This window comes from Cherax quadricarinatus, chromosome 24 (assembly GCF_038502225.1).
Source record: "Cherax quadricarinatus isolate ZL_2023a chromosome 24, ASM3850222v1, whole genome shotgun sequence".
NCBI classification, from domain to species: Eukaryota; Metazoa; Arthropoda; class Malacostraca; order Decapoda; family Parastacidae; genus Cherax; species Cherax quadricarinatus.
In genome coordinates this window covers 12,249,185-12,269,648 of record NC_091315.1, presented here as the reverse complement: position 1 = coordinate 12,269,648, position 20,464 = coordinate 12,249,185, and the positions used below count along the sequence as shown (strand labels likewise).

The 20,464-nt window shown below is 40.6% G+C and overlaps 1 long non-coding RNA gene across 1 annotated transcript in view; it reads right to left on the bottom strand.

Annotated features, from left to right (window-relative positions):
• Positions 1–19,010, bottom strand: part of LOC138853159 (uncharacterized) — a 269,050-nt gene extending 250,040 nt beyond the window's left edge. The window contains exon 1 of the long non-coding RNA XR_011392370.1: positions 18,293–19,010. This is a non-coding gene — a long non-coding RNA (uncharacterized lncRNA). The remainder of the gene's footprint in view (positions 1–18,292) is intronic.
• Positions 19,011–20,464: the final 1,454 nt, after the last annotated feature.

The following is a 20,464-nucleotide window of genomic DNA, read 5'->3' as shown; positions in this document are numbered from 1 at the left end:
CCTCACCTCCTTAGTTCCATTACTACTACTACTACTACTACTACTACTACTACTACTACTACTACTACTACTACTACTACTACTACTACCACCTCTACCCACGCGTCACCTCACCTGACTCCTGCCACTATATATATATGTGTTTTCTTAGTTTTCTCTGTATTAGGACTGAAGAAGCCACTCGTGGCGAAACGTTTCCTTTAATAAATGTCCTGAACTGTACATAAGTGTCTTTTTCCACATGGTAGAAAGTGCTGATAGTACCACCACTAACACGACTCTGGAGAGAAATGTATAAAATACGGAAAGAGACATACATGTAGTCAAAAAAGATCCATTATTGATAACGTTGACAATAAAGGACCTTATTACACTGCATGTATCACTGTTCCCACTACCACTACTCCCTTCCCTCACTATTCTTCCCAGTCATATCATTACCTCTCTTCCCTCCCTCCCTTCCTCCACCATCACTCCTCTACCTCCCTCCCTCCAACACCGCTCCTCTACCACCCTCATTCCCCGCCCTCGTCCAACCCACCTCCCCTCCACTCTCAGAGGTGGAGACAGGGAGGGAGGGAGCCGAGAGGTTGGTACTAGTGACCACTGAACCCTGACCTCTGGGTATTAATTACGGAGATGTGGTGATATCTGTAATTAATATTTACACCTTATCTGTGTTCTGGTCTGTGGTCCACTTGTTGATGTATCTGTGTTCTGGTCTGTGGTCCACTTGTTGATGTATCTGTGTTCTGGTCTGTGGTCCACTTGTTGATGTATCTGTGTTCTGGTCTGTGGTCCACTTGTTGATGTATCTGTGTTCTGGTCTGTGGTCCACTTGTTGATGTTTCTGTGTTCTGGTCTGTCCTACAAGTATCTGTGTTCTGGTCCGTGGTCCACGATCTTCTACATTTCTTCTCTCACCAAGACACAAGAACTAAAAGATGGGTAGTTATTGGCTTCTTTCTGAGAGCCTACAGAATTTCCAGTCCACAGTTCCTCGAAGAAGAATGTACATACATCACCATCTGTCTAGCATGACTAGCATGAGCCTAGCATGAGTCTAGCATGAGTCTAGCATGACTAGCATGAGCCTAGCATGAGTCTAGCATGAGTCTAGCATGACTAGCATGAGCCTAGCATGAGCCTAGCAGGAGTCTAGCTTGAGTCCAGCATAACTCTAGCATGAGTTTAGCATGAGCCTAGCATGACCAGCATGAGCCTAGCTTGAACCTTGCATGAGCCTAGCATGAGTCTAACATGAGTCTAGCTTGAGCCTAGCATGTGCCTAGCATGAGTCTAACATGAGTCTAGCTTGAACCTAGCATGTGCCTAGCATGAGTTTAGCATGAACCTAGCATGAGTCTAGCATGAACCTAGCATGAGTCTAGCATGAGCCTAGCTTGAACCTAGCATTAGCCTAGCATGAGTATAGCATGAGCCTAGCATGAGTCTAGCATGAGTCTAGCATGAGTCTAGCATGAGCCTAGCATGAGTCTAGCATGAACCTAGCATGTGCCTAGCATGAGTTTAGCATGAACCTAGCATGAGTCTAGCATGAGCCTAGCTTGAACTTAGCATGAGCCTAGCATGAGTCTAGCATGAGCCTAGCTTGAAACTAACATGAATCTAGGATAAGCTTAGCATGAGCCTAGCTTGAACCTAGCATGAGACTAGCATGAGCCTAGCATGAGTCTAGCATGAGCTTAGCATGAGTCTAGCTTGAACCTAAGATGAGCCAGGCATGAGCCTAAGATGAGCCTAGCATGAGTCTAGCATGAGTCTAGCTTGAACCTAACATGAGCCAAGCATGAACCTAACATGAGCCTACCAGGAGTCTAGCATGAGTTTAGCTTGAGCCTAGCTTGAACCTAACATGAGCCTAGGATGAGCATAACATGAGCCTAGCATGGGTCAAGCTTGAACCTAACATGAGCCTAGCATGAGTCTAGCATGAGCCTAGCATGAACTTAACATGAGCCTAGCATGAGTCTAGCATGAACCTAACATGAGCCTAGCATGAGTCTAGCATGAACCTAACATAAGCCTAGCATGAGTCTAGCATGATTTTAGCTTGAGCCTAGCTTGAACCTAACATGAGCCTAGCATGAGCCCAACATGAGTCCAGCATGAGTCTAGCATGAAGCTAACATGAGGGGTGGAGAACCAGTGCATCTCCAGGACACGGGGGTGACAACTGGCTGGGCAAGTACTGTAACAAGTCCAAGATGTTTGTCTGATACTGCAAGTACTGTAACAAGTCCAAGATGTTTGTCTGTCTGATTCTGCAAGTACTGTAACAAGTCCAAGATGTTTGTCTGTCTGATACTGCAAGTACTGTAACAAGTCCAAGATGTTTGTCTGATACTGCAAGTACTGTAACAAGTCCAAGATGTTTGTCTGTCTGATTCTGCAAGTACTGTAACAAGTCCAAGATGTTTGTCTGTCTGATACTGCAAGTACTGTAACAAGTCCAAGATGTTTGTCTGTCTGATACTGCAAGTACTGTAACAAGTCCAAGATGTTTGTCTGATACTGCAAGTACTGTAACAAGTCCAAGATGTTTGTCTGTCTGATACTGCAAGTACTGTAACAAGTCCAAGATGTTTGTCTGTCTGATACTGCACGTACTGTAACAAGTCCAAGATGTTTGTCTTCTGTACTGTACTGATACTGCAACTGTACTGTAACAAGTCCAAGATGTTTGTCTGTCTGATACTGCAACTGTAACAAGTCCAAGATGTTTGTCTGTCTGATACTGCACGTACTGTAACAAGTCCAAGATATTTGTCTGTCTGATACTGCAAGTACTGTAACAAGTCCAAGATGTTTGTCTGTCTGATACTGCAAGTACTGTAACAAGTCCAAGATGTTTGTCTGATACTGCAAGTACTGTAACAAGTCCAAGATGTTTGTCTGATACTGCAAGTACTGTAACAAGTCCAAGATGTTTGTCTGTCTGATACTGCACGTACTGTAACAAGTCCAAGATGTTTGTCTGATACTGCAAGTACTGTAACAAGTCCAAGATGTTTGTCTGATACTGCAAGTACTGTAACAAGTCCAAGATGTTTGTCTGTCTGATTCTGCAAGTACTGTAACAAGTCCAAGATGTTTGTCTGTCTGATACTGCAAGTACTGTAACAAGTCCAAGATGTTTGTCTGATACTGCAAGTACTGTAACAAGTCCAAGATGTTTGTCTGTCTGATACTGCAAGTACTGTAACAAGTCCAAGATGTTTGTCTGTCTGATACTGCACGTACTGTAACAAGTCCAAGATGTTTGTCTGATACTGCAAGTACTGTAACAAGTCCAAGATGTTTGTCTGATACTGCAAGTACTGTAACAAGTCCAAGATGTTTGTCTGTCTGATACTGCAAGTACTGTAACAAGTCCAAGACGTTTGTCTGTCTGATACTCCAAGTACTGTAACAAGTCCAAGATGTTTGTCTGTCTGATACTGCAAGTACTGTAACAAGTCCAAGATGTTTGTCTGTCTGATACTGCAAGTACTGTAACAAGTCCAAGATGTTTGTCTGTCTGATACTGCAAGTACTGTAACAAGTCCAAGATGTTTGTCTGATACTGCAAGTACTGTAACAAGTCCAAGATGTTTGTCTGTCTGATACTGCAAGTACTGTAACAAGTCCAAGATGTTTGTCTGATACTGCAAGTACTGTAACAAGTCCAAGATGTTTGTCTGTCTGATACTGCAAGTACTGTAACAAGTCCAAGATGTTTGTCTGATACTGCAAGTACTGTAACAAGTCCAAGATGTTTGTCTGTCTGATACTGCACGTACTGTAACAAGTCCAAGATGTTTGTCTGTCTGATACTGCAAGTACTGTAACAAGTCCAAGATGTTTGTCTGTCTGATACTGCAAGTACTGTAACAAGTCCAAGATGTTTGTCTGATACTGCAAGTACTGTAACAAGTCCAAGATGTTTGTCTGATACTGCAAGTACTGTAACAAGTCCAAGATGTTTGTCTGTCTGATACTGCACGTACTGTAACAAGTCCAAGATGTTTGTCTGATACTGCAAGTACTGTAACAAGTCCAAGATGTTTGTCTGATACTGCAAGTACTGTAACAAGTCCAAGATGTTTGTCTGATTCTGCAAGTACTGTAACAAGTCCAAGATGTTTGTCTGTCTGATACTGCAAGTACTGTAACAAGTCCAAGATGTTTGTCTGATACTGCAAGTACTGTAACAAGTCCAAGATGTTTGTCTGTCTGATACTGCAAGTACTGTAACAAGTCCAAGATGTTTGTCTGTCTGATACTGCACGTACTGTAACAAGTCCAAGATGTTTGTCTGATACTGCAAGTACTGTAACAAGTCCAAGATGTTTGTCTGATACTGCAAGTACTGTAACAAGTCCAAGATGTTTGTCTGTCTGATACTGCACGTACTGTAACAAGTCCAAGATGTTTGTCTGTCTGATACTCCAAGTACTGTAACAAGTCCAAGATGTTTGTCTGTCTGATACTGCAAGTACTGTAACAAGTCCAAGATGTTTGTCTGTCTGATACTGCAAGTACTGTAACAAGTCCAAGATGTTTGTCTGTCTGATACTGCAAGTACTGTAACAAGTCCAAGATGTTTGTCTGATACTGCAAGTACTGTAACAAGTCCAAGATGTTTGTCTGTCTGATACTGCAAGTACTGTAACAAGTCCAAGATGTTTGTCTGATACTGCAAGTACTGTAACAAGTCCAAGATGTTTGTCTGTCTGATACTGCAAGTACTGTAACAAGTCCAAGATGTTTGTCTGATACTGCAAGTACTGTAACAAGTCCAAGATGTTTGTCTGTCTGATACTGCAAGTACTGTAACAAGTCCAAGATGTTTGTCTGTCTGATACTGCAAGTACTGTAACAAGTCCAAGATGTTTGTCTGATACTGCTACTGTAACAAGTCCAAGATGTTTGTCTGATACTGCAAGTACTGTAACAAGTCCAAGATGTTTGTCTGTCTGATACTGCAAGTACTGTAACAAGTCCAAGATGTTTGTCTGTCTGATACTGCAAGTACTGTAACAAGTCCAAGATGTTTGTCTGATACTGCAAGTACTGTAACAAGTCCAAGATGTTTGTCTGTCTGATACTGCACGTACTGTAACAAGTCCAAGATGTTTGTCTGTCTGATACTGCAAGTACTGTAACAAGTCCAAGATGTTTGTCTGTCTGATACTGCAAGTACTGTAGCAAGTCCAAGATGTTTGTCTGATACTGCAAGTACTGTAACAAGTCCAAGATGTTTGTCTGTCTGATACTGCAAGTACTGTAACAAGTCCAGATGTTTGTCTGTCTGATACTGCACGTACTGTAACAAGTCCAAGATGTTTGTCTGTCTGATACTGCAAGTACTGTAACAAGTCCAAGATGTTTGTCTGTCTGATACTGCAAGTACTGTAACAAGTCCAAGATGTTTGTCTGTCTGATACTGCAAGTACTGTAACAAGTCCAAGATGTTTGTCTGATACTGCAAGTACTGTAACAAGTCCAAGATGTTTGTCTGTCTGATACTTTTTACACTACTTATGTAATGTTTGCTAGGGATAATATTCATGCTTGGCAGCAGCGAGTCAAAAACCCAGATGTGCATATCGAAAAGGTGGTTAGTGGTCCATCTAGGGAGTGGTTTAAACTGATTTCCGACAGTGAAATCAAGGAATGGGTGGGATTTATAGTCAAAGGCCAGGAGGACTGACTTTTCATGGGGGGCCAGGAGGACTGACTTGCCATGGGTGGCCAGGAGGACTGACTTGCCATGGGTGGCCAGGAGGACTGACTTGCCATGGGTGGCCAGGAGGACTGACTTGCCATGGGTGGCCAGGAGGACTGACTTGCCATGGATGGCAAGGAGGACCGACTTGCCATGGGTGGCCAGGAGGACTGACTTGCCATGGGTGGCCAGGACTTACCATGGGTTCAAGTCCCACTCATTCTATTATTTATTTTCAGTCGTGTTATTACGATTCCGTGAGTTCTGACAGCGGTCTGAATATTTTTCATTACTAGTGTTATGTTTTCTACCAATTGTATTCATGTTTCTGAACAGGAAGGCCAAACTTTAGCTGTGTCATTGGAGATGGTGGGTAATGGTCTCCCTGGAGGTTCATGTTAATTTCTGACAGTAGTCTGGGTAATTATAATGTTTGTAAAACTGCAGATGGGACTGGAAAAATACGATATTTTGTGAAATAGAAACTAGTGTCTATAACGGGACTTTATAGGGGAATTGGTTATGTACTAGAAATAAAAAAAAACTGCTTTAAAGATAGTAAAGAATCCTGTTAAGCGGGGGAAAATAAAAGTGCAAGAAGTAAAGATATAGACAAAAGAACATATGAAAGATGCAAGGAAAACATTTATTCAGAGTTTATTATTCTAAATATCGTGGCACTAGGAACAAAGTAGCTAGATTAGACTAACAGCAAGTACTGGAAACAGATACAGTCGCTATTACCGAAACTATGGTTGACCTCAGGGAATCAGGACACGCCTGTCTAATGTAATATATAAAGTTTTAAATTATTAAACACTGATATAACTATAAAATTTTTGAGGGAAATGAAAATTTGATTTTGGGCGTGCAATACCGACGCCCGAACTTAGAAAAGGACACATGAAGACTTCTTTGGGATGAAATTTTAAAGGCTTCAAGTCATGAAAATATAATTCTGGAGGATTTTAATTGTAGCCAAACTGATTGGAGTTCCTTGATCGGTGACTGAAAGTCAAACAACGTCCCTGAGGTAGTGCTCTTTGCTTAATGTTATTTCTGAATATAAATTTAGTGATAACTTCATTGTATGGAAAGATAAGACACAGTAATGAAGGTTGCCAGTACAGTAGTGAAGGTTGCCAGTACAGTAATAAAGGTTGCCAGTACAGTAATAAAGGTTGCCAGTACAGTAATAAAGGATACCATCACATTACATTTTTGTCTCTACTTCCATCGAGTCGTTATTTTATATCACTTCTCACCAAGTCCCTTCCATCAAATTACCGTCCAATAAGCCTGACATCAGTTATGAAAAAAATAATAGAATCCATAATAGCAGATATTATTAGGAGCCACAGGTGATGTAAATGAATTCTTCTAAGAATTCCTACAACCAGAATAACCATGTGAGCCATACAGCCCGGGACCTCACATTGTACCAACATTTTATCACAGCTACCTAGCTGAAATATCAGTTTATTTACAACACATTCACTTCAGAAGGTCATGTGAACAGTCACTATATTCCACAGTATCTGAGCCATGCCTATCTTTCCTCCTTGCATCTTTGTACTCTCTCTTTCAGTTTCTGTCTTGCTTGTCATGTTCTGTCAAGGTTGAGGTACACCCTCCGGTACGCCGATATGTCTCTTAGTTGTGCTTTCTCTACAGGATCCTGTTTTGCACCAACTGTATTAGCAAGTGATATTGCAAAAACCTTCAGTCTTTAAGATTTCCATTAAGAGACTGGCCAGGACTGCACTCAGTGGATTGTCTATAGGCATCAGTGGGAACATTGGTGAAGAATGACTAGACATTAAATGACGCCTTTTGTTTATTCTTAATGTTGATGTTTTTGATGTGGGCCAGGAGGTCTCCCGAGTGGTACCTACTTGTGGTACCTATCATGTTGAACACACATTTTGTAAAATGTCCAGCTAGTCTGTAAAGGGCATTTCGAATACCTGAAGTGATAGGATAGGTAGGAATCCCAAGTGTCTTTGGGAGTCCATATGACCTGGCTGGCCTAGCTTGTCCTGGCAATATATACAAAAGTTTCTTACTTTGTTCAGAACTATGCAGGATGCAACATGTTTTAGGTAAGAAGATTTTGGTATATTTATCCAGGTCTCGCGCTGTAATTGACGGACAATTGTTGGTGTCGTTCAGATCGAGAATTCTGCTGTTGTAATTACTAATGTTAAGAATTACACCAGCATTTCCTCTCTGCTGCAGTGATGTGTATGCTATTGCTATGTGCCAGGTTTTTCAGAACGGTGATATATCTTCTAGAGATGACAGGAGAAATACATTCAATGACAGCAGCAGCAATGATGACTTGCAGAAAACCTATCTGGAAGTCCAAGTCACTAAAATCGTAGTTTCTTGTGATGTTGTCGAGCTGTGGTTTAATTTAACTCCTCCAGATATGGAAACCAAGTTTTCAAACTACTTCGGCTTAATTATGAGAAGTGTACTTGCGAGCAGTCCTGGCTAATATTTTTTTATGAAAAACATAGAACCGGAAGGTTTTTGCAATATTATTCCTAATACAGTTACATGGCTCAGATATGTCCCTGACATTCTGGTCAGGCATCCCAGAAGACTCATTGTTCAAGATCTTCATAAGCTCAACAACTAGATCTTGAACTAGATGTTTTACTATACAGGTTACAAAACAACGATATTCTTTCCTTCAATCTAAAGAAAACCTACAAATAAGAACGACCTTACTCATTTCGACTAGTACCAAACTTGCACACGAAAATCACTCCCTACGAAAGCAAAAGACTCAGCAGACAATGCAACATCCCTCCAATGAAAAGCAGGGGCGCCACTAGCACGATAAGAGACAACGCAATAAGTGTCAGGGGCCCAAGACTGTTCAACTGCCTCCCAGCATACATCAGGGGGATTACCAATAGACCCCTGGCTGTCTTCAAGCAGGCACTGTACAGGCACCTAAAGTCGGTACCTGACCAGCCGGGTTGTGGCTCGTACGTTTATCAGGTTCTGATCCATCATGAGGCCTGGTCGCAGACCTAGCCGCGGGGGCGTTGACCCCCGGAACTCTCTTCAGGTCTCCAGGCATACTCACACCACGACACTCACACCAAGAGAGTCGTGCCGTTGGGTTTTTCCTAAGAGCTCTCCAATACATCACCATGACTTCACACGCTTACACGTCCCTCTTTACTCTATAAAAGATTACAAACGCAGAACTGTGAATATACTTCACTCTACCAACACCACCACCAAAAAGAAACAAAGATTCTTGATTCTACCTGGCGGAACATTGCCCAGCGACACAAAGGCCCATTCAAGAAGCAACATGTGGATACCTACCATTGTCATGTCTTCCATCAGAAACCTCACCAGCACCACAGAACAAAGTTCTGGCAAATACATCTCAACTGCTCTTTCTTATATGACACTACTCCATGCTGGTTCCTGTTTCAACATAACAAAATCACATGACTTGATGACGTCTTTCTCCACAATATATATCGTGTTTTCTCGTTCTCTTGATACAAATGATACCAAGGTTTGGAATACTGGGGGGCTTGGACATCCAACAGGCTTGAGTGAGTGGGTGGAAACAAGTGGTTTTACGATTTGATGTAGTGTTGGAGTGCACAGTCATTAAATGAATCATTGTGAAAGTGTTTTTTTCTTTCACGTTTCATACTACCTCAGTAGCAGACGACCGATATGTGTGTGAGTGTGCGTACTCACCTAGTTGTGGTTGCAGGGGTCGATTCACAGCTCCTGGCCCCGCTCTTCAATGGCCGCTACTGGGTCACTCTTCCTGCTCTGTGCGCTTTATCATACCTGTTTTGTGTGTGTGTGTGTATGTAAGTGTGTGTGTGTGTGTGTGTGTGTGTGTGTGTGTGTGTGTGTGTGTGTGTGTGTGTGTGTGTGTGTGTGTGTGTGTGTATGTGTGTGTGTGTGTGTGTGTGTGCGTGTGTGTGTGTGTGTAAGTGTGTGTGTGTGTGTGTGTGTGTGTATGTAAGTGTGTGTGTGTGTGTGTGTGTGTGTGTGTGTGTGTGTGTGTGTGTGTGTGTGTGTGTGTGTATGTAAGTGTGTGTGTGTGTGTGTGTGTGTGTGTGTGTGTGTGTGTGTGTGTGTGTGTGCGTGTGTGTGTGTGTGTGTAAGTGTGTGTGTGTGTGTGTGTGTGTGTGTGTGTGTGTGTGTGTGTGTGCGTGTGTGTGTGTGTGTGTGTGTGAGTGTGCGTGTGTGTGTGTGTGTAAGTGTGTGTGTGTGTGTGTGTGTGTGTGTGTGTGTGTGCGTGTGTGTGTGTGTGTAAGTGTGTGTGTGTGTGTGCGTGTGTGTGTGTGTAAGTGTGTGTGTGTGTGTGTGTGCGCGTGTGTGAGTGTAAGTGTGTGTGTGTGTGTGTGTGTATGTAAGTGTGTGTGTGTGTGTGTGTGTGTATGCGCTTGCTAAGTGACCCATACACTACCCGGATATAATCCTGTGTCTGGGAGAGTGTGGTACGATAACAATATTGGTGTCCACTGCATTAGTGATACAGCCCAGTACCAACACTACATTCCAGTACCAGCACTACACTCAAGTACCAACACTACATTCCAGTACCAGCACTACACTCAAGTACCAACACTACATTCCAGTACCAGCACTACACTCAAGTACCAACACTACATTCCAGTACCAGCACTACACTCAAGTACCAACACTACATTCCAGTACCAGCACTACACTCAAGTACCAACACTACATTCCAGTACCAGCACTACACTCAAGTACCAACACTACATTCCAGTACCAACACTACACTCCAGTACCAACACTACATTCCAGTACCAACACTACACTCAAGTACCAACACTACATTCCAGTACCAACATTACACTCCAGTACCAACATTAAACTCCAAAACCAACACTACAGTCCAGTACCAACACTACACTCCCGTACCATCACTACACACCAGTACCAACACTACACACCAGTACCAACGCTACAATCCAGTACCAACACTACACTTCAGTACCAACACTACACACCAGTACCAACACTACACTCCAGTACTAATACTACACACCAGTAACAACGCTACAATCCAGTACCAACACTACACTCCAGTACCAACACTACATTCCAGTACCAACACTACAGACCAGTACCAACACTACACTCCAGTACCAACACTACAATGAGTTATTTTCTTCAAACTCAACAGTAAAGTTTATAGAATGGGCTAAGCTATTTAATTTGCCAAGGAAATGGTGTATATCTACATTCTTGGGCATAAGACACAAAATATCATCAACATATCTGAACCATTTAGCTCTATTAGGGAGGATTGTGTTAAGTAACCTTGTTTCAAAAAATTCCATGTATAGGTTACTAAGAACAGGTGAAAGAGGATTCCCCATTGCCATACCAAACTTCTGAGTGTAAAACTTATCATTAAATACAAATTTTGCATCAACAATGCAAAGTTTAATAAGTTTAATGATAGTAGGAACTGGCAATGGTAAATCATAATTAACGAGTTCTTCAGATAAGAAACTTAATAAATCATCAACAGGAACTTTCGTAAACAAGGAAGTAACATCAAAACTAACCATGTTAAAATCATTTAAGTCAGTCAATGAGCTTAATTTATCAACTAAATCTATGTTGTTTTTAACATTAAAGTTAGAAATTTTGCCAACAATAGGGCTCAAAATGTCAACAAGCCATTTGGATAATTTATATGAAACTGACCCTATGGAGCTAATAATTGGTCTGACTGGATTCCCTGGTTTGTGTGTTTTTATTAGTCCATACATGTAAGGTAAAGATGGATTAGTGGAAGTAAATTGTTTGACTAATTCATCTTTGCCTTTCAGTAGAAGTTTTATTGTTTTATTGAAATTGCTGTTAACGGTTTCTAGGGGATTTTTCCTAAGTTTAGAATAGGTTTCAGTATCATCTAAGAGATTATTAATTTTTTTCTTGGTAATCATTTTCTTTCATAATTACTATTGCAATTATTTTGTCTGCTTTAGTAAGGCGCAAATTTTTATTGTTAAGTGAATCATAAGACTTAAAGAATCTTTGAGGGCAATTGGGAATGTTTGGTTTTAACATAGAGCTATATACCATTCCTTTACTAATATTATTTTCATCAGTGGATAAATCAGAAAATTTTTCAAAGTTACAAAAGGCTTTTGCAATTTCAACATTATTAAGTTTTTTTGAAGTTGCAAAACTTAGGCCAAAACCTAGAGCAGCAGTTGTATTTTTATCTAATATTTCATCTGATAAGTTAATTACAAAATTGTTATTAGCATGCTTTGTCCAATCACTATTTTCAATTAAAATGTCTAATTTTCTTTGTAGTTTGTTTTTGAGTTCATTACAAATTCTTCTGAGTTTATTATAGCAATGATCAAACATACTGAGTTTCCCTTCGGATGGAATGGCCTTTAATGTTAAAAACAACATAGATTTAGTTGATAAATTAAGCTCCTTGACTGACTTAAATGATTTTAACATGGTTAGTTTTAATGTTACTTCCTTGTTTATTATAGTTCCAGCTGACAATTTATTAAGTTTCTTATCTGAAGAACTCGTTAACTATGATTTACCATTGCCAGTTCCTACTATCATTAAACTTATTAAACTTTGCATTGTTGATGCAAAATTTGTATTTAATGATAAGTTTTACACTCAGAAGTTTGGTATGGCAATGGGAAATCCTCTTTCACCTGTTCTTAGTAACCTATACATGGAATTTTTTGAAACAAGATTGCTTAACACAATCCTCCCTAATAGAGCTAAATGGTTCAGATATGTTGATGATATTTTGTGTCTTATGCCCAAAAATGTAAATATACACCATTTCCTTGTTAAATTAAATAGCTTAGCCCATTCTATAAACTTTACTGTTGAGTTTGAAGAAAATAACTCATTGCCTTTTCTAGGTGTTTTAATTATTAAGGGTAATAATGAATTCAAATTTAAAATTTACAGAAAACCTACAGATAACTGTTCCTATGTCCACTATTATTCTTCCCTTCAAGATAGAGTCAAACTGTCTGTTTTCTCATCAATGTTTTTGAGAGCTTTACGAATTTGTAGTCCTGAGTTTATAGATGAGGATATATCCAAAACTTATGAAATAGGTAATGATATGAAATACCCAAGAAACGTAATTGATAAATCTTTTAAAATTGCTAGAAATACTTTTTACAATCCAAAAAGGGGCAACCAGCCTTATTCAACTAAAAATATGTTGGTTCTCCCTTACCATGAAAACTTGGTTGATATGCCTTCTCTTCTTAAGACTTTTAATATTAAAGTTGTATTCAAAAATCTTGATACAGTAAAAAAAAACTTTTGATGAAGAATTCCCCCCAAAATGCTGATGGATGTGTCTATAAGATTCCTTGTAAAATTTGCGATAAAGTTTATTACCGTCAAACTGGTAAAAATCTCGAACTAAGATTAAAACAACATAAATATAGCATTAGAACTGGACAAGATTCCAATGCTCTATTTATTCATGTAAGAGATTTTAACCATCCAATTGATTTTCAAAAAGTTGAGAAAGTTGTATCAAGCAAGTCCATGGTCGACAGGAATATAATTGAATCTTGTTTCATAAAAAGCAGTTTTGACAATAATATGAATATTTTCTTTGGTTAATATAATTTAGATCCATTTATAATTAATAGAATTTGGGAAGAATTTAATAATACATTGGACAAATAATAAATTTTAAAATTCTTAATTCTTGGGTAGAATAGTTTGTTGGTGGGTTGTGTGAAGGACTTGTCTAGTTGGGCCAGTGGGCCTGCTGCAGTGTTCCCTTTCTTATGAGTCGCACGTCAGGTGTTGCTTTGTTGTGGGATGTGATAGTGAGGTGTGGGCTAGACCATTTATATGCCTTCCTTTGATGTATTACTTTCATTGTTCCTTTCTCAGTAGTATCAGTTCTCAGTAGTACCAGTAACCAGTTACCAGTATTATGACTCACTACCAGCCGTCTGCATGAATCACTGACTGTTATTCATGTTGCTGCTGACCATAGCATGTTTTTGAACGCCGCTCACCTCTAGGGCCCAATTCGTAAGTCAGTCTTAAGATAGAGAGCAGAGAGGCAGGGCGGGTCTGGTGCTTCCCATATATTCCTTTATAATTATACTAGAACATCCAACGTGAGTGTTATTACCCAATCCACGTTATCGTACCCCCACATGCTTGTTTTACTGAACGATCCATACCAGGGTGCGCAACACCTGGTACATCGTGAACTAGCTGTAAGGCTAGTTCACTAGTGGCTGTGGAATTACTAACTGGTATACCCTTCTGCTAGGAGTACCCAACTCGGCTGTTCGATACAGTAATTCTTGGTTCATGACAAAGTCATTGATGGGTGCTGGTGGCTTCACAGTCAGAATAAGATCTTCCTGGAGCAGGAATCGAATCACACCAGACCACATGGGATCTGTTCTTTGAGCATTCTTTACATCCTCAGCAGTAAATGGAGGGTCTGCAGTTACTATACTAACATGTCACGATAAAGCATCTGCAACTATATTTGACTTGCCAGGTAAGTTTTCAAAGGTAGGATTGAACTCTTGGATAGTCAAGGTCCATCTGGCTAACCTTCCAGTAGGTTGTTTGTTCTGGAATAAAGGTATCAGTGGAACATGGTCTGTCAAGACATGAACAGGGTACTGATAAATAATGTCTCGGAAGTGCTTTAAAGACCATACTATTGCTAAAGCTTCTTGCTCAGTTACTGTATAATTATGTTCAGCCTTTGTAAGGACTCGGCTAGCAAATCCAACTGCGTTGTACTTGCCATCGGTCTTCTGAGCTAGTACGGCACCTATGCCAATAGAACTAGCATCAGTTGTCAGGCAGAAGGGCTTAGAAAAATCGGGAAATTTCAAAATTGGAGCAGATGTTAGTTTTTCTTTTAGAGTTTGGAATGCTCTTTCTTGACTGAAGGTCCAAACAAAAGGAGCATCTTTCTTAAGCAACTCAGAGGAGCAGCTATGGAAGAAAAATTGGCAATAAAAGATCTATAAAAACCTGCTAAGCCCACAAAGGACCTTACGGCATCAGCAGTTTTGGGAGTTTGAAAATTTAGTACTGCAGTTACTTTACTTTGGTCAGTCGTAACCCCTCTAGGAGTGACTACGTGACCAAGAAACTTGATTTCTGATCTGAAAAATTGACATTTATACAGTTTGATATTTAAATTGGCTTCTTCTCGCTTACCAAGTACTACATAAAGTCTTTTCAAGTGTGTATCCACGTCTTTAGATATGACGATTACGTCATCTAAGTACACCATAAGTGCATTACCTATGAGACCTCTAAAGATATTAGTCATGAGCCTTGAGAACGTGATAGGGGAGGATCGTAATCCAAAGGCCATATGGAGGAAGTGATAATGACCTGTAGGAGTGGAGAATGCAGTTAGCTCTTGGCTGTCCTCATGAAGAGGGACTTGCCAAAAACCCTTGTAACAAGTCCAGGGTCGAAAAGACTTTGTTATCTCCGATGTTACGTAAAAGATCACCTAGTACAGAAAGTGGGAAGCAATCTGGAATAGTTTTCGCATTTAACTTCCTAAAGTCAATCACTGGGCGCCAAGTACCATCCTTCTTAGGTACTAAGATCAAGGGCGCATTCCTAGGTGAATTGCTAGGTGCAATAACTCCATCATCAAGCATTTGATTGATCAATTCTTCTGCGACAGCAACATGTAAATGAGGCATTCTGTACGCAGGTATATAGATAGGTCTAGTACCAGGTTCAAGTGGGATACGATGGGACAATAAGTACGTTATACCCATCTTCTCACCTGGTAAGGCAATGGCTTTACGACGTTTGTTCAACAGAGTCAACAAACGCTTGACCTCGTCTGGGAAGTCAGTGGGAGCTATGTCTTTCTCCTCAACTGGTGGAACGGATTGATCCAGTGAAGTGGACGAGGTCTTCCCGGTAGAAATAGCACCGAAGCTGCTGACCATAGCATGTTTTTGAACGCCGCTCACCTTTAGGACCCAATTCGTGAGTCAGTCTTACGATAGAGAGCAGAGAGGCAGGGCGGGTATGGTGCTTCCCATATATTCCTTTATAATTATACTAGAACATCCAACGTGAGTGTTATTACCCAATCCACGTTATCGTACCCCCACATGACACCTTGATAATGTGAGTAGTCACGAAAGCGCTTGGAATTTCTGTATTCTTTCACAGTGGTTGTTTTGCATATTCTGAGATCACCTGTTTACTCTGATCTTATTGCATATATATATATATATATATATATATATATATATATATATATATATATATATATATATATATATATATATATATATATATATATATATATATATATATATATATGTCGTGCCGAATATGTAAAACTGGTCAATTAGCAAGAACTCATTTAAAATTAAGTCCTTTCTAAAATTTTCTCATATACGTTTAAAGATATATATTTTTCATTAATGTTAATGTAAAAAATTTTTAATTTTGCACAAAAAGGATCTTAGAAAACTTACCTAACCTTATTATAACAAGAACAATTTATTTTAGCCTAACCCAACTAAATATATTTTAGATTTGTTTACAATAATTTAATACTAAACAAACACAACGAAATATATTTTTTTCGTTAGGTTCAGAATGGCTTTGGCGAAATTATTGCATACACAAATTTTCACTTGTCCTATATGGCAAGATGAGCGTTGCTATTTAAGCCAAGATCGCAAGTTCTGCCTATTCGGCACGACATATATATATATATATATATATATATATATATATATATATATATATATATATATATATATATATATATATATATATATATATATATATATATATATATATATATATATATATATATTCGTAAGCGTATATACCTGGAGAGGGTTTCGGGGTCAACGCCCCCGCTGCCCGGTCTGAGACCAGGCCTCGTACACTGAGAATATTCCTGGTTTAGAGAACCAGGAACTGCCGCCTTTAACGACCTTCGTAAAGACACCGGGACAAGGTTCGTCTTTTACAGAATGATGTTATGCTGTGGCGGGAGTTTTGTTCTTCTTTCACCTAACTGAATATACAGCCTAAGATCTGTTATTCTACCTCAGCTCATTTCAAGTTATACTGCCACGCCCCAGGATGCCACCCACAACAGTTAACATCCAGGTACCTACTTACTGCTAGATGAACAGGGACAGCAGGTGTTAGGAAACATGCCTAACGTTTCCTCCCGTACCGGGGATTGAACCAGGGCCCTTAGTATGAGCTGAGGGCGCTATCAACTGAGCCACGGTTCTGGGAATTATTTTCCCCGGGATTAATAGATATTAAGAACATATGAGAGAATGTTTATACTGAATGTAAGTAGAAATCTGCAAGATTTACCTGTGTTCTTAAGTGTTCATCACGTACCGCTCCACGGACAACATAACGTCCTTAAAACAATTATTTCTGCCTGTGTGTCCTTGCTTAACTGGTTGTGCAGTCTGCAAACCTTGTGCATTGTGCAGCAGATAGGCTTCAAACTTAACGCGGTAAATGACCAGTCGTTCCAAATTTATTTACATTGTAATTCATTGTAATCTAATTATGAGGAGGGGAAGCGTTAAGCCCGTAAGGGAAGGGGGGATCATATAGTGCCTGGGAATGGTAGGTAATCAGGTTCAATCCAAGGCAGGGGATGATAAGTCCAGTTCCTTGGATCAAGAACTACCTCTCCAACTTGATGACAATGTTGATATTTTCTTGTGGTGGTGGTAAGTTATCCTGTTCTGACATCCACCACAACACAACTCAGAGAACTTTACTGACAGAACTTTGCTGACAGAACTTTGCTGACAGAACTTTACTGACAGAACTTTGCTGACAGAACTTTGCTGACAGAACTTTGCTGACAGAACTTTGCTGACAGAACTTTGCTGACAGAACTTTGCTGACAGAACTTTGCTGACAGAACTTTGCTGACAGAACTTTGCTGACAGAACTTTGCTGACAGAACTTTGCTGACAGAACTTTGCTGACAGAACTTTGCTGACAGAACTTTGCTGACAGAACTTTGCTGACAGAACTTTACTGACAGAACTTTGCTGACAGAACTTTGCTGACAGAACTTTGCTGACAGAACTTTGCTGACAGAACTTTGCTGATAGAACTTTGTTGACTGGAAATTCATTGAACAATAAATTTATCAATAAAACTTGGGTAATGTTCGCACTATAATCAAGGAGATTTCAACGTGCGACAGAAAGGTATCCAATTCTATATAGTGGAAATGAACTGTGTTGTAACTAGTGCACTCTTGCACCCTCACGTCTAGTTAGTGCACTTATATACACACTCACATCTAGTTAGTGCACTCATATAAGCACTCACACCTAGTTAGTGCACTCATATACACATTCACGTCTAGTTAGTGCACTCATAGGTTTGTGCACTCACTCCAAGAACATTCCTAGTGCACTATGAGTGAAGTTAGTACAATAAGAGTGGGATACGAAGGATTCAGAGAGAGAGGGAGAGTGTTGAGAATCTTACCTCGTCCAGACAGCCTGCACCAATTACTGTAACCCTTCTGTCCTTTACTGTCAACGCTGGGAGAGGGTCGAGTACAGCCTCAAGGTCCACCTCCAAGCACACGAACTAGTGAGTACCTCTCCGATCACTTGCACTGAACACCACAGTAAGCGCTCACTACTCCAAATCCCTACTGATGGGTGGGGATGTGCTGTTGCCTTTCAAGCACTATCATGCACATACCTTCCTTTTCCAGCGCACATCACCGCCACTCGCCATTTCTAGATTATTTAATTACGATGTATTCCGCAGTGGGATGTATGGTGGGTTATGGGGTGTGGGGTGGGCGACGCACACTGTGCCCCACCCAGGAACACGCTATATAACTACACTTGCACAAGAAACAAAGAAAAGTTGAGAAGTTGCGGTGGGACTTCACTGGCAAGGCTGAGGCACAGCCTGAGGCACATATTTCATTAAAGTACCTAGCCTTCTCTCTGCCTCACATCTTGCAGCCACCCACCCTACCAGCCTCCATCATTCTCCTCCTTCCTGCTCGCAGACACGCTCTACACTCCACTTGCCTTCACCTCGTAGCTAACCACGACACTTTCACGCGTTGATCGCGCCGCCCTACACCTTTTATCACCGCACATAACATAGATAAAACACAAGATACATAAATGTTTGGAGGCACCATTCACGTACCAAGCCTCAGCTCACACTCAACGATGCTAGACTTAACTTACAAGAGCTGGGGAGGACCCTGCAACTGTCTATCCGTCATTACTGCCATTTATACTCACTGTCAGGCTTTTGTACTCTATACCATTACATAAACATTCTATATATAGCTATAGAATTAGTAAATATGTTGTAATATGGGATCCATATTAACAGTGAGAGTATTGTGCCTTAGGTGATGTTCAGGGTGTAGAGTAGCTGGGGATGAGAGAAGGTTGGGTATTGGGTGAGGGTGGTGGGCTGGGTGCTGTGCCCGTGCACAGCACCCAGCAGCAACAACAACAGCAACAACAGCAGCAGGTGCACTCACTCTCACACTCTACCAGCACTCAACCTCAAGCACAACAACTGCCCCCTTCAGCTTGTGCACAAAACAGCAAAATTCCCCGGCGTGGAGGGTAGCAGTGTTGGGTATGTGGGTATGAGTGAGGCAGTGGGATGATGCATGAGTAAGGTCAGTAGGGTTCAAGCATCTTGAGTTCCCATTTTCGTGGAGCCGGCGTTCAGGTGCGTTTTCTGTGCATACCAACGGACAAGTTACCACAAAGGCGAGTGAGTGCTTATATTAAGGTATTCACACCTCGCTAATGATACCAATACCCCCACCATCCACCCTTCCAGTCACTACCCTCACCTTACCACCACAAACTTTATCATAATGTTAATACGTCACTTTCTGTGACCATTTTTGGGGGAGTTATCCTAGGTAATTTATACATATGTTACTATTGATGATAATTTGTGTAACTGTGTTAATGTCTACCTGTACATAGATAAACTTAATTACTTACTTGCTACTTACTTGCTTACTGCTTGCTTATTTACTTGCTTACTTGCTTACTCGCTTACTGCATGCTTATTTACTTGCTTACTTGATTACTTGCTTGCTTACTTGCTTAATTACTGTCTTGCTTTCTTCCTTGCTTACTCGCTGACTTGCTTACTTGCTTACTTGCATAATTACTCACTTTCTCGCTTACTTGCTCACTTAATTAGCCTACATCAAAATTTATATTGGACTTACAAGTAATATTAGTACGGCAGCTGCACTAGACAGTTAGAAAGTTAGAAAACCATATTTATTTTAGAAAGGCAGTTAGATTTTCTAGTAGAGAATGACTAGTCTCCCTAAATAGTTATACTAGACCTCCGTTTAACTAATAACATCGCTGCCTAAAAATAGCTCCTCCTGACCCCCCCCTCCGGGCCCTCTGACCTCTCAGGGGGGGACCGGGTGGTGGGGGGTGGGAGAGGTGGGGAGGGAGAGAGAATAAGGGCGGGGTGGGTCATGGGGAGTGGGGAGGGAGAGGGAGGTTGATGGAGGAATGGGGCAGTAGATGAATTGACAGCTGGACCACTAGTTGTGACGTCACTACCAGTCACTGACGTCATTATCAGTCATTGACGTCACCATCAGTCACTGACGTCACTAAAATTACTAACGCTAAT